The following is a 12,825-nucleotide window of genomic DNA, read 5'->3' on the forward strand; positions in this document are numbered from 1 at the left end:
AATTCAAAATATAAAATACATCCTATTAAAACTGCTGAAATACCATTGAGATATTAAATTAGAGGCAACATGCTGCCATCAATGGAGTATGATGAAATAAATGAAGTGAAAATTAATGAAGCAAAAGTGAAATGTAACATGACAGCTGTAATGTGATCAGCTTGAAGCACCTAATTTGGACTTTCAGGACTAAAGGCACAATTCTGAAGTACCAAGGCTTAAAACAGTAAAGATTGAGCGAGGGAATTCAATTAATGAGATTTATTACTCAGGAATGGTTTTGACTGTTCCATTAAAACAATAATACTGATCCCTTAAAAGCAAATCCTAAAGCACTTTACTGTTCATTAGATGGGAAAACAAGCTTGGGTAGAGTTTCAAGGGGTAAGGTTTTCTTTATAAAATCTAGCCTTTTAAGAAAAAAGATATACACATCATTAGGATAAAACAAATTCACTTTATTTACCTGAATATTAAAAATTGTATGGTATAGCTTTAACCTCCTACTTTTATTGATGTAGTACGAAAATCATTACTAAAAACTAACACAAAATATTTCAACTCTTAACATTTAAATGCATTAAGCCTATGTATTTTTATCTATTTTATTTCACGTTTTTTTATTTTTCACATTTTTTTTAAATGTGAAAAGGAAGTGACTTTGATAAACAGCCATTTACATCATCTTTTGCAAACCAGTTGAGTCAGATTTCAGCTGAAATATGACTGAAGCAGACAAATAACCCAGAGATATGTTGTCTTTCCATATTTCATTTCCTTACCAATGAAGAAACATTTCCTAAAATGTACTCTTCTCCTATGATTTGTGTCAGCTACACAGCTCAAAACAAGCTAGCACAAACACTGCAAGCTCTTGTCATTCCAGGTAAAGCAGTACCTCTACATTATCTGAGCCAGGTGCATCAGCCTCTGAAGAAAGACATTATGCTGGTGTCCATTTCAATTAACCTGCCTAGCTCTATAAACATCCCTGGTTTCAGCCACCTGAACAGGTCAGTGCCATTTGCCAAGTAGTGAAGGAAGCAATATGGCAAACAGGGCTATGTTAAAAAAGAAGATGATGATTCTTCAGGAAGGATATTGAGGTGTTGGAGCAGGTCCAGAGAAGAGCAAAAAGGCTGGTGAAGGGACTCGAGCACAAGTCCTGTGAGGAGAGGCTGAGGGAACTGGGGTTGTTCAGCCTGGAGAAGAGGAGGCTCAGGGGAGACCTCCTCACTCTCTACAGTTGGCTGAAAGGAGGTTGTAGCCAGGTGGGGGTTGACCTCTTCTCCCAGGCAGGTATCAGTAAGACAGGAGGGCATGGTCTTAAGCTGTGCCAGGGGAGGTTTAGGTTGGATATTAGGAAGAAATTCTTTACTGAGAGGGTAATCAGGCATTGGAATGGGCTGCCCAGGGAAGTGGTGGATTCTCCGTCCCTGGAGGTTTTTAAGATGAGACTGGATGTGGCACTCAGTGCCATGGTCTAGTAACCATGGTGGTAGTGGATCAAGGGTTGGACTTGATGATCCTGGAGGTCCTTTCCAACCCGGCTGATTCTATGATTCTATGATTCTCATCTCTCCATCCCAACAACTCTGGAGTAAGACTAGATGCATGTTAAGGAAGTGAATAAACACTCTAGAAGTGTTCTTTAACAAGGAAAATCTGAAATTGCTACACTAAGGAAAAAAAGCAATACCTGATTCAATTTTCAAAAAACTACTTCATCCTGCCCAGATCTATTTTTATTTAAATAGAAAAAGATTGATTTTTGTGATTTTCAGAACAAAGACTACCCCACAAATGTTCAAGTTACCACTGACCCTCTGTCTAAGAGACAACAGCTTTAAGGCACTCTCAAAGACATCTTCTTGTCTGCCAAGAATAAAGAGTTTCATAGCAACCTAACAGAGCATGTTTACAGACATACGTAGTCGATTATTGTGCATTAATGTTTTGGCCTGCTTCATCTTTATTTGTTCCAAGACACCAGGAAAAAAGTATTTCAGATTTCAGTATCTGTAATGAGTCATGTTCCTGTCTTAATTTAACTTCAAAAATGAGATGGTCAAACAATATCAAATCTCCTAAAATGTTAACACACCACCCAAGGCTCTGAGTAATTTCATATCACTCTGCAAGAGTCTGGACCATTTGAGTGGTTTAAGGAGTACTTATGGCAAGTTAGTCAAAGGAGACTTGTGTTTTGTTTTTAAGATACTGGTGTTAAAAAAAGGCATCTTAAAAAATGTCAGTACGGAGTACTATTAACAATATACCTGGAGAGCATTTTATTCCTCCCCATGATCCCATCAATTTCCATTTAAAACATCCACCAGAAGTCAAATAGAAGAGTGTAAGAAGCTAATTTTGACATCAAATGCAGCAGTCGGGGCTGCACATTCAGAAATAACTGGAAAGAAAAGGAAGCCCCAGCAGATTAGCTTCTTTGCTACTCACCAGGGACTTCCTGTAGAAAGTGCAAATAGAAGTGACTGATTTGAAAACAGTCCTGCCTTTGAAGACCTTTTGTAACCCTAGAATATCATTTTCACAGATATACATCTACATAAGTCTACTAACTGTATTTCATAACATAATTAAGACAGTCTATCCAGCAGTCAAACTTTTTTGGTCCCACCATCCATTTTAAGCCTCATTTTATAACTGGTGACACTTGTTATCTTCCATTTCTCTGATACTCTGGGAGAGGACAGGCATAACAGCAAGTAGTTAAGTAAATTTATACTCAGCTCTTTTAGAGCTCCTGGGTGAACACAAAAGAGCTCTAGTAATTTCTGATTAATTTTAATCATTTTGGTTTACTGACATCCTAGTCACAGTTCTCAAGCTTTAAAAAAAAAGGTGTGCAATGGGCCCTATTCCTCTACAGGGGATATCAGTAAAAGCACATTAGCTTTACAGTTGAATATAGAAATTTCAAACCTACTTCTCAAAAGCAGGCCTTCAGTTTCACAGACACAGAGATGGTTCACCTCTCAGACTTGAATTCCTGCACACTAACATGCCATGTCATCAAATAGCTGCTTTTTCCAGAGTTGTCCATGTTAAAATACATTATTTCATCCACCTAACAGATGAAAAGTAACTACATGAAATGAAAAAGATTTCATATGCAAGTAGCTTACAACTTCTTAAGATGACTTTTATCTATTGCACATAGAATAATACAATTTACAGAATTGAGCTATATTCCTCTCCTTTTCTTCCCCAAATCTGTATCCTACAAGAGTCGAGAACATTTGTGTGCCCAGACATTCACAGCAGGCTTCAAGGACCCAACTATGCCTCTGGCACAGCTCAGCCAGCTCCATGGTCCCAGCCCCCAGTCAAGTCAACGTAAAGTCTCAAGTCAAGTGCAGTGAGTTGGGTCTGTTACAGGAGAAACATATATATCCACACACAGTCACAAATCACTGTGTATACACTGCCTATGCCTTCAAAAGAATTTCAACATTTACTTCCTTTGAATGAAAAAGTCATTCCAATTTTGACCACTTAGCAACTAATTACATGGCATTCCCATCACTTTTTCCATAAATATTCCAGAAAGTCAACCTATAGCAGTAAGATACAGGAGCGAGTAAAAAAAACGTACTACAGAAATCTGTGAGCAACTGACAACATGGTCAGAAAAGAGGTTTGCATACACTAAAGTAAATTAGCTTCTTCCTATACTGGTGTTGCAAAATTCACTATCACGCTCTACACTGCAACAAAGGAGCTGACTTCTTATTCTAGACAGAAGTTTTAAAGGTCAAATGACAGATACGTCTCTTATTCGGTTTCACGTGTTTATAGGAGTGTTAATTATGCTTCATTTGAGAGGGAAAAAAAAATCACACCAAAGCAATGTATCCTTCTGAAGCACCAATCACCACAGTGTTGCCCATAGCAAAGGTCATCTGTTTTGCCCAGCAACTGATAAGAACAGGAATTCTTCAGTTTTATCATACATGCCATTGACATAACCAACACTTCTGATGAGTAGTTCAGGTAAACTGGAAGTTAAGAACAACTTCCTTTTAAGTCTCTCCCAGTCACTAATTCCAAGGCAATCATACATTTGAAGAAATATGAATATTTGAACTAGCAGTTCTAGCTCAAAATGTTCTCAACAAGTCATTCTCTTATTCAAGACTGCATTTTTCTTCCAAGAGCTCATTAGATCACAACTACGCTTTCACCTCCTCTCCCCCAAGATCTCCTTCGGAGAAAGCATATCTACTGCATTTCATTTAACCCTTACTCTCAAAGATCACAAACAATATCAGAATCAGGAAAACTGCTGAAGTACAAAGAAAAGGTTACCACAGACAGGGGGCAATCTCCTCAATTACCTACAAATTCTTACAATCTGCACAGTTACCACATTTCAGGTTTGGAAGGAAAACTTTCTAGTAAAACTTAGTAAATTCTAAAAGTTCACAGTATGACTCTAACATTAAGAACTTACTTGTCAGGTTTACTGCCCTAAGGATGAGGGTAGACTCAAAAAAACTAATTTATGAATAGCTCTGCCTTCCTAAAGCAAATAGTGAAGACTTACAAAAGGGGAAACTAATTATCTAAGAGGAAAAAACCTCACTATGACAGTAGTGAAATGCTGGAACAAACTGCTGGAACAAACCTGAGAGGTTGTACAAGCTCCTGCCTTGGACATGTTCAAAACTCAGCTGGACAAAACACAGGCAACCTAAACTGACTCCGAGTCCTGCTTTGGAGCAGATAACTTTCTAGGTCTTTTCCTTTCAGTCTTTCATATTTGATGATTCAATGACAACCTCATGCAAAGCTACATGCTCACTACCCAAACTCTTTATGCCTGTACCCGTCCTGCTGATGAAAGCACTTAATGGCATTGATAAAATAGTACTGATTCAGCTCCACACTGTTACAAAACATTCAATAAGCAGCTCACATCTAAGTGGTAGATTTGCTCACCAGAATTTCTTTTTACTTTTCTCCTAAGGGAATCCTGAGGGAGAGGAGATGAAAGTGTAGTTGTGATCTAATGAGCTCTTGGAAGAAAAATGCATAGTCTTGAATAAGACTATGACTTTTTGAGAACACTCTGAGCTAGAACTGCTAGTTCAAATGTTCATGCAGGTTGCCCACACCACACTGAATTCCTCATCATCATCTGGCTCACATACCCAGTTGTATCCTAAATAAAAAAAGTGTGATGCCTAATTATACAAGGGATTGGAGTGTTCCTCCAGCTGTGACTAATAACATTCCTTGCTCAGCCACAAAAAAATTTTGCTGTGTGAGAAGCACACTTGCAGAAAAGCATAACTGACTATTAAGTGTGACATGAGAAGCTCTACCAGATGACAGAATGCTTACTTGCAAAAATACGTCCTAAAATTGACATCTACCAAACACTTATATGTGGGTATAACCAAAGGACAATATATCAGCTTAATTTAAGAGGCTCAGGTCAGCTCCATGCATTTTCACACTATCTGCAACATCACATGACAGAGAGATCCAACAGGAAACACAGAACAGTTACCAAAGCTAAGTATTACAACATGTTAATGAAAATTCTGCTGTAATAAGCTGGGTACACCATCTGGATGACAAATAAGGGAATAAGCAAAACTGTCAAATACACGTTATGCTCTCTCACGTTCCTCAGTATCAAGCAGTATAGAAGTACTTTATAGTAAATGGGAAAGCATGCTGGATCTACCTTGAATTGTATAGGAACTACTCCCAACACAAGAGCAAGGATTTCATGCTGCTCAAGAAGTACTCAGGAGCAAAGGGTTGAATGACCAGTAATCTGCAGTAATGAAAACCATCTCACAAATCTCACTTGCAACCACTCCTGTCCCTTTATCATTCAAAGAATGAGCATGAGAAAAATCAATAAATTGATCTATATTTGGTGTTTCCATGTAAGTGTGAAAACTCCTTACCAGGTTTTAATGATTTAATGTTTTTACAAATTAAAAAGAAAGGAGATCTTTTATAATAATGACTAACACGTTATGTCAGCCTGGTCACCAGAAGACAGCTCTGAACCAAGTCAGATGGCTCTGAATCAAGCTAAATTAAGATTACCCTGCTGTTCAAAGTGATGTCCATTTGTATGTGGGTGATCATAGGACTAACCAATCATTTAATTCTACCTAAGGAATAGGAAAGGCATAAAGACAGCCATCTAAAACAAGGTACAAAAAATGTCCTTGCAGACCTGGTATTATTACAGACTGCAAAGACTAGTTATGCTCATCAATTCCATCTTGTGTCTTTAATACATAAAGTTTTAAACTCATTGATACAATATTATTAAAATATTATTTTTCTATGTTTCACTGCAAGTATTTTCTAAAGTGGAAAATTCCATTTTTATGAAGCTCAGCAGCACATACTTTTTTTGCCCAGCAATGTATCCTGAAATATCTTAAAAATGTGTTAAGCTCTGCACTGAGTATGAAGTTCTATATTAAAAAGTATATTCTTTATCTTTCCCTCAAACAGGTCTACAACATATAAAAAGAAACTTAAGAAATATTAGTAAGTCCCAAACAAATAAAATACTGCTTTCACACCAGGCACACTATCAGAACAATTAAAAAAAAATAAAAACAAAACTAAAATAAAAGTTATTTAGCTCTGACACAGACTGATTTGTATCATTATCCCACAGATACAAACAGTGTAAAGAGACATATTACATTTTAGCAAGTTCTCAAATAACTTTTCCTTTTTTTCTAACTGTAAATCTTAAAAAAAGAATTGGCTATTTAACATGAAAACGAACAAAATGTACTATTGTGTAATGAGTCTGGAACACATTCTCCAGATGTTACTGTTCAAAGGCATTTATATAAATCAGAACAAAATCCAGGTCTTGCCAAACTGCTCTGGAAGAACCAGGCAAGTAAGCTGCAGAATTCTCCACTTAAATCCATCCACAAAGAAACAAGGATAACCAAACCCCAGACTACTTGGGTTTTACTCAATCTATACAACTAGTCATTTTTAACTCTGAATAAAATGTTCCACTCTCAGCTTAAGTCCACCACGTCAAAAATTCTGAAGTACTTTCTTCTACCACATGCAGTGTGGTAGGAAGGACCAGCACCTATGTGAAAGAAGCACTGTGCTTCTCCAACAAGCTTGCAGTCTGCTTCTGAAGCGTCAACATAACATTTTCTATCTTCCTGTTTATACAATAAACCCCTAACACCCATGCTACTTTAGGCTGAGTTTTTCCTCCTCCCTATAATAGCATATTATGTTCTAAAAAAAGGTAAAAGACCCCATAATTATTGATTAAAAACCCCCACATAAAACCCCAGAGTGTTTTCCCACCAGTTGAATTAATACTCAACAACTAGTAGCTTCTGGGAGGCAGCATAGTACCGTAATATACTGCATTACAGCCCATCCAAATTGTGTTCTTGTACTTCTTGCCTTTGCACTGTTCCTGTTTGGCAACACAAGAACAACCAGAACCCAGAATCTCCATTGACAGATCTCTGCTCCCTCACCAGTAGCATGCCGTGAAGTCCAGATAATAAACAATTTCCTGAAATCACTAGTAAAAAATATTTACAATATAAACATTTTAAAGTATTGAATGGATTTTGAAGGCAAACTATCAGAATTTGCTTTAAAAAAACCCTACATTTTATATACTTCTATTAGCTCAGCTTTAAAAGATGCTCCCATTATTTCATGCTACTAAAAGCCATCAGTATGTTAAGCAATTTTTGCAAGTATATCCAAACTTTAGCCAAGAAGCTTCACCAAATACTGTAACAACCTAGGGACAACTCTTATCTTCTCACCCATGTTTACCCTCATAGGCTTTTCACTTAAAGCAGAGAACTTGCCTTCAGGAGTTTTCTACAGCTCAAGCTCATAAAATAATATCATGCTCAAGTAAATACTTATCTTCAAAGAATGACTACCATTATTTTAGAAAGGCTGGTGTCCCTTGGGCATGGCTAAGCACAGCCATCTCCTGGCCAAATAAACAAAAACTCCTGAATTATTTTACTGGACTATAAACAAATGGTTCATTTACTGAGAATGAAGTGTTCCCTGAAAACTCACACAGATGTTTACACCTTAGACACAAGTCTACATAATAACAACCAGGGATTACAGTGGATCAGATATTGTAAATAAACATTATTGCTGCAAGACAAACTAGCATCATCATGAAATGTAACAGCAGAGAGCTGTAAGCAACCAGGTTTTACTCAGGAAGACACAGAGTAAAGTATCCAGTTTTGGATGGCTTATATCCTCCAGCTGCAGCAGCCAGAGCTCAGAGAAAACTGATCAATAAGGAAAAGCTTCAAACCATAAGAATAATCCTGCACTGGCATCATGTGTGCAGGAAAGCCAGAGAATCTCCACCACTGAAGGCTAAAAACAGCTTTTGCCAGCTGATCTGTCCCAAAACATACCCTGTTCTTCAGAGACCAAATTCTGTAAGGCAGGCAGAAAGGAAAGGAAAACAAAACAAATATGGAAGTGATAAATAAAATCATTTTTAAAGCATCCAGTTGATTGCTAATGTGGCTAAGTCATCCTGACATAAGAATGCTATTTTCTTGTTACAACTATAACTGTGGTTTCATATGTATTTAGTCACTTGCTTTTTGATGTGTTTGAAATTTTCCACAGGGGAAATTTTTGATTCAATTCCCCCCATTCTCACGGGATTCAATACAAGTGTTATTTCTTCTTTTGATTTTCCTTTTTGTTCTGCGATTTTCCAATTTGCAAGAAAATATCCTGGACTGACTGAACAGACAGTAATTACTGTTTATAATCTGCTCCCCTCCTATTTCACCCTTTTTTTAAAATAGAGTTTGAAAGAAAAAAATCCTACCAACTTTATCTACACTTCTAGCTGCATCGAAATAATAAAGCATAGGAAGGATTATTTATTAAACAATCCTATATGCTTGAAAATATTTAGGGAAAAAAGATAATTAAATTTCAAGTTACATGTGTGTACTTGTTGCACCCTTTCGCTCCACGAGAGGAAATTTATTTTAGCTATGAAAAATGAGTAAGGAGAAAAAAAAAATTGAAGCTGCATATTCCTCATTTACTACTGTCTGCATGTATTAATGTCTCTAGCCACGTATGTAACTCAGAATTACCTGAAAGGAAATAATCTGAGATTGATTTTGTTTTGTACAGGAGTGACACACAGTTGTTCCTACCGAGTTCCATTTTATCAAGTGTCCCCCCAGAAAAAAAAAACAATTAGTGACTGCAAAGCAGTAGATTAGAAAGGACTTGGGGACTAAATCAGGCCACAAACTGACAGTCAACATTGCATTGCTAATAAAGGCAGCAAATATCACTCTAGAACATATCAGCAATGTTACACAGAAACCTTATGAAAAGCATTTTGTTCTAATTGACTCTGTATGAGGGCACCATAAGCTTTTGTGGGCAGTACATCTCTGTGTGCATGGGCAAACAAAAAGAGGGGAACAGCAATAACAGAGACCAAACAGAACACCTAAAAGAAACCAGAATGAACAAAAATAAAAACCATGAGTGAAATACTCTCCAATCAGTGACAGTACATTAATTCAGAAAGGAAGAAACCTATCTTCCTCTTGTTCACTCTGCTATCACACAGAGGATCCCAAACAGTGACAAATGAATCACTGAGCAAAAGACAAATTAATTCCAAAATATTTCAAAAGAACAACTGCTGACAAAACCATTTTTGCTGTATCTCCACAAAGATCAGCTTTGGTATTTCAGTCAACCATCTGTGGAGTAAGTTCAGAACTCCTGAGGGACAGCACTAAGGCCAAGTCTCTTCTATCCTGGGCAAGCACTCACTTGTGATGGGATACACCAAAGTGCCACTCTCCAGGAACTGAGATAATCTTTGAAATAAAAATTTCCATTCAAAGTATTCACATTCTACCTGCATTTGCAAATAGTTGTATGTGAATAGAAACACCATTGTTCAAGATTTCCCTCCTGAAAAGTAAAAAACTCATTTACACTACTCTTTAAGTTCAAAAATAATTTTCAATAGCTCAAAAACTTAGAATATCACCTATTCAGGCCTGCAAATATTGGGAATCTAATTTACAGTCACCTAGACTCCCTTGATGGCAAATAGAAGGACATTCCATGGAAGAGAACTGCAGACTGCTGTGTAATAGGGGATTGAGCAAAATCTCAGTAAGTCATCTATAAAAGTGAACATATAAACACAAAAAAAATCAGCCTCCTCCAAACACTGCTGTAGGGAAAGACCTGTCAAGCCCACCTTTTATCTGCTGGATTCCCAGGGTTCTGAGAAAAGACTGACCCCATTCCACATTCTCAGAATATCGAGCTCTGAAATAGTCACAAAGCTCTTGACCTTTACCCTCACTAAGGACAGTCTTTTGACATGGCAGTAAGTGCACACTAGAGACTCCCTTCAAGTGCAGGCCAAAATGGTATGAAAGACAAATTGCTACAGAGGCTAATGACTACACAGAGGCACTTTTAGATAAGGAAGCCCTCAAGTTGAAGGTGTTTGGAGGACACCAGAGGGAGCATTCAAGGAAATGTTTATACAATCTTAAGACCTTCGTTTTTTGGCTACAGTAGAATAACACGCCTCTTTTTTTTGGAGTTACCCCAAAAAAACCTGCCCTGGCACTCTTCTGACTGGCATATCTTGTCAATCACTATTTCATCTTTCTTGTTTCTCAGTCTTCACTTCTGTCCACTTTCTCCATTTTTACCTTATCCTCTGTTTTTCCCTCCCATTTCTTTACCTCCTATCATCTAATTCCTACCTCTGATCTCCTCTGTATTTCTGTCATGTGGATAGTACTGATCTTTACATGCTGCAACTTTATTTCATGCTTCAGATAGAGCAATGGGACACATGTATTCCCAATCCAAGATCATTGTTTCAAATTGATTTGCAGAACTTAAAGACAATCGTACAGTTATTTCATTTGTATAGCATTTCCTCTAAAAGATGGAAATAATAATGTACTTACTCTTAAGAAAATAAAATTTAAAAAATGTTTGCACACATTACCTAGGCTATAAAAACACAGTAGGCAGATAACATCACATTGCTTTAAAGACAGGACACATCTCCACACAGCAGGACTATAAAACAGTACATATTCCTTATTTCAATAAAGATACTCCAGAGGTTAGAGGATGTAACCTCTGCAAAATGGTGACAACCAAAAACCTGTCAGAGGGCAGTGGGAAAGCAGATAAGAAATATAACATTAATATGCCTTCCACTGCACACGACCAGAGGGAAGGGACAAAGGAAAAAAAACTGTAGAATACTTATTTCCCTTCTCTTATATGAAAGGAACACTCTACATAAATATTTCAGAAAGTCTACTCATTTTCAGGATGGAGGATTATACTGAAAAAGATTTCTAAGTATTCAGTTCGATGCCAGAAAACTGGAATCGTGTTTCAGATCTTGACATAAGATGTATAGGAACAAACATAGCATCATAAGTCACAGCTATCATGGAAAAGAAACTTTCTTCTGCCTTCTTTACATATGATTCCTTAATTAAACATTTTCAAACAAAATTCTCGGTAGCATGTTAAAAATTCATCTGATCAAAAGGCTGGATTTATTTCCTTACAAAGTCAATGAGCTTGTCTTCTTTCACTTGATAGTACAGGCCTCTAGCTGTGTTTATACTACCACATTACACTGTGCACGGGTTTGATGGTTCTTCTGGAAAAAAAAATGCAGCTTTTATATTTAATGACAGATTTATTCTAAAAGAATTATTTTTTCTCTTTTTTGTCTCTCCAGAGAGACATTCTGGATAGCAGCCAACATCTGTATAATACTACTACTGAGTATTAGTATACTAAATTCTCCCTACTATAATCTTAGGTGATATTTAAACCTTGACCTCTATAAAAGTGCTTAAAAAGAAACTATTAATTTGTATCAAAATAACTACTCACAGGCATAGACTGCCACCTAGTGATTTTGATTACCTGCAAGGAAAAAGAAACTAAACAAAAAATCAGCTTCTCTCTTCCAGAATAGGAGAAAAAAGCATTCATTCCTTCATATTTTACATCAACATATAAAAACAACCTTATATTATATTACTTGTATCACCTATTATTATGTTGATAATAAGTGCAGGAGGAAAATGGAGAAAAAAAAAGAGTCAGTAAGTGTATGTAAACTTCCTCTTTAAGATCCATGAAGCTCTTTTTTTGTCAATTCCACCTGAAACTCCTCCTTTGCATAAAACAAGCGTTCCACCTAGAACTTATTTAATCTCTAAGACAACGCTGATACACAGACACACCCCTCAAAATATTGGATTCCCTTAATTTTTGCACTTTTAGTCTTTCCTGGTTCTCATCAGCACTGTAACTATATTTTCAGTACATCCTCTACTTCATCTTTGCCATTCCCTCTTCAGTCATGGCCTATTTTCTACTGAATTTCACTACTAGTGAAGAAAGAAGCCAAGTTATCTGTGTCGTCTTACCCACCTTACAAAGTTAAATTATCATTAGGTAAATGAGCCCCAAATTCACTTTATCTTCAGACTTCTTTTTCTGTCCAAACTTGTATTTCAGATATTGTCTTTGTTTGCTTATCAGCACCTCAGCAGCAGCATAAAGAACATTTATTTTTCCTGTGTTTTGGGTTTGCATGGCCAGGTTTTGAGAGCACCACACCAAATGGATAACCAAAGAAGAAACTTAATTGGAAGAGCAGTGAAGGATTTGGAAAAGTCCTTTAGATTTTCTGACACCTTTAGGTGTCAGAACTCAGTGGTTACA

At 36.8% G+C, this 12,825-nt stretch overlaps 1 protein-coding gene across 6 annotated transcripts in view; it reads right to left on the bottom strand.

The window, feature by feature from the left end:
- BCKDHB (branched chain keto acid dehydrogenase E1 subunit beta) overlaps positions 1 to 12,825 on the bottom strand; it is a 142,394-nt gene that overhangs the window by 125,828 nt on the left and 3,741 nt on the right. The window lies entirely within an intron of this gene.

The sequence above is a fragment of the Manacus vitellinus genome, unplaced genomic scaffold, assembly GCF_001715985.3.
Source record: "Manacus vitellinus isolate BGI_N305 unplaced genomic scaffold, ASM171598v3 scaffold_4_pilon, whole genome shotgun sequence".
NCBI lineage: Eukaryota > Metazoa > Chordata > Aves > Passeriformes > Pipridae > Manacus > Manacus vitellinus.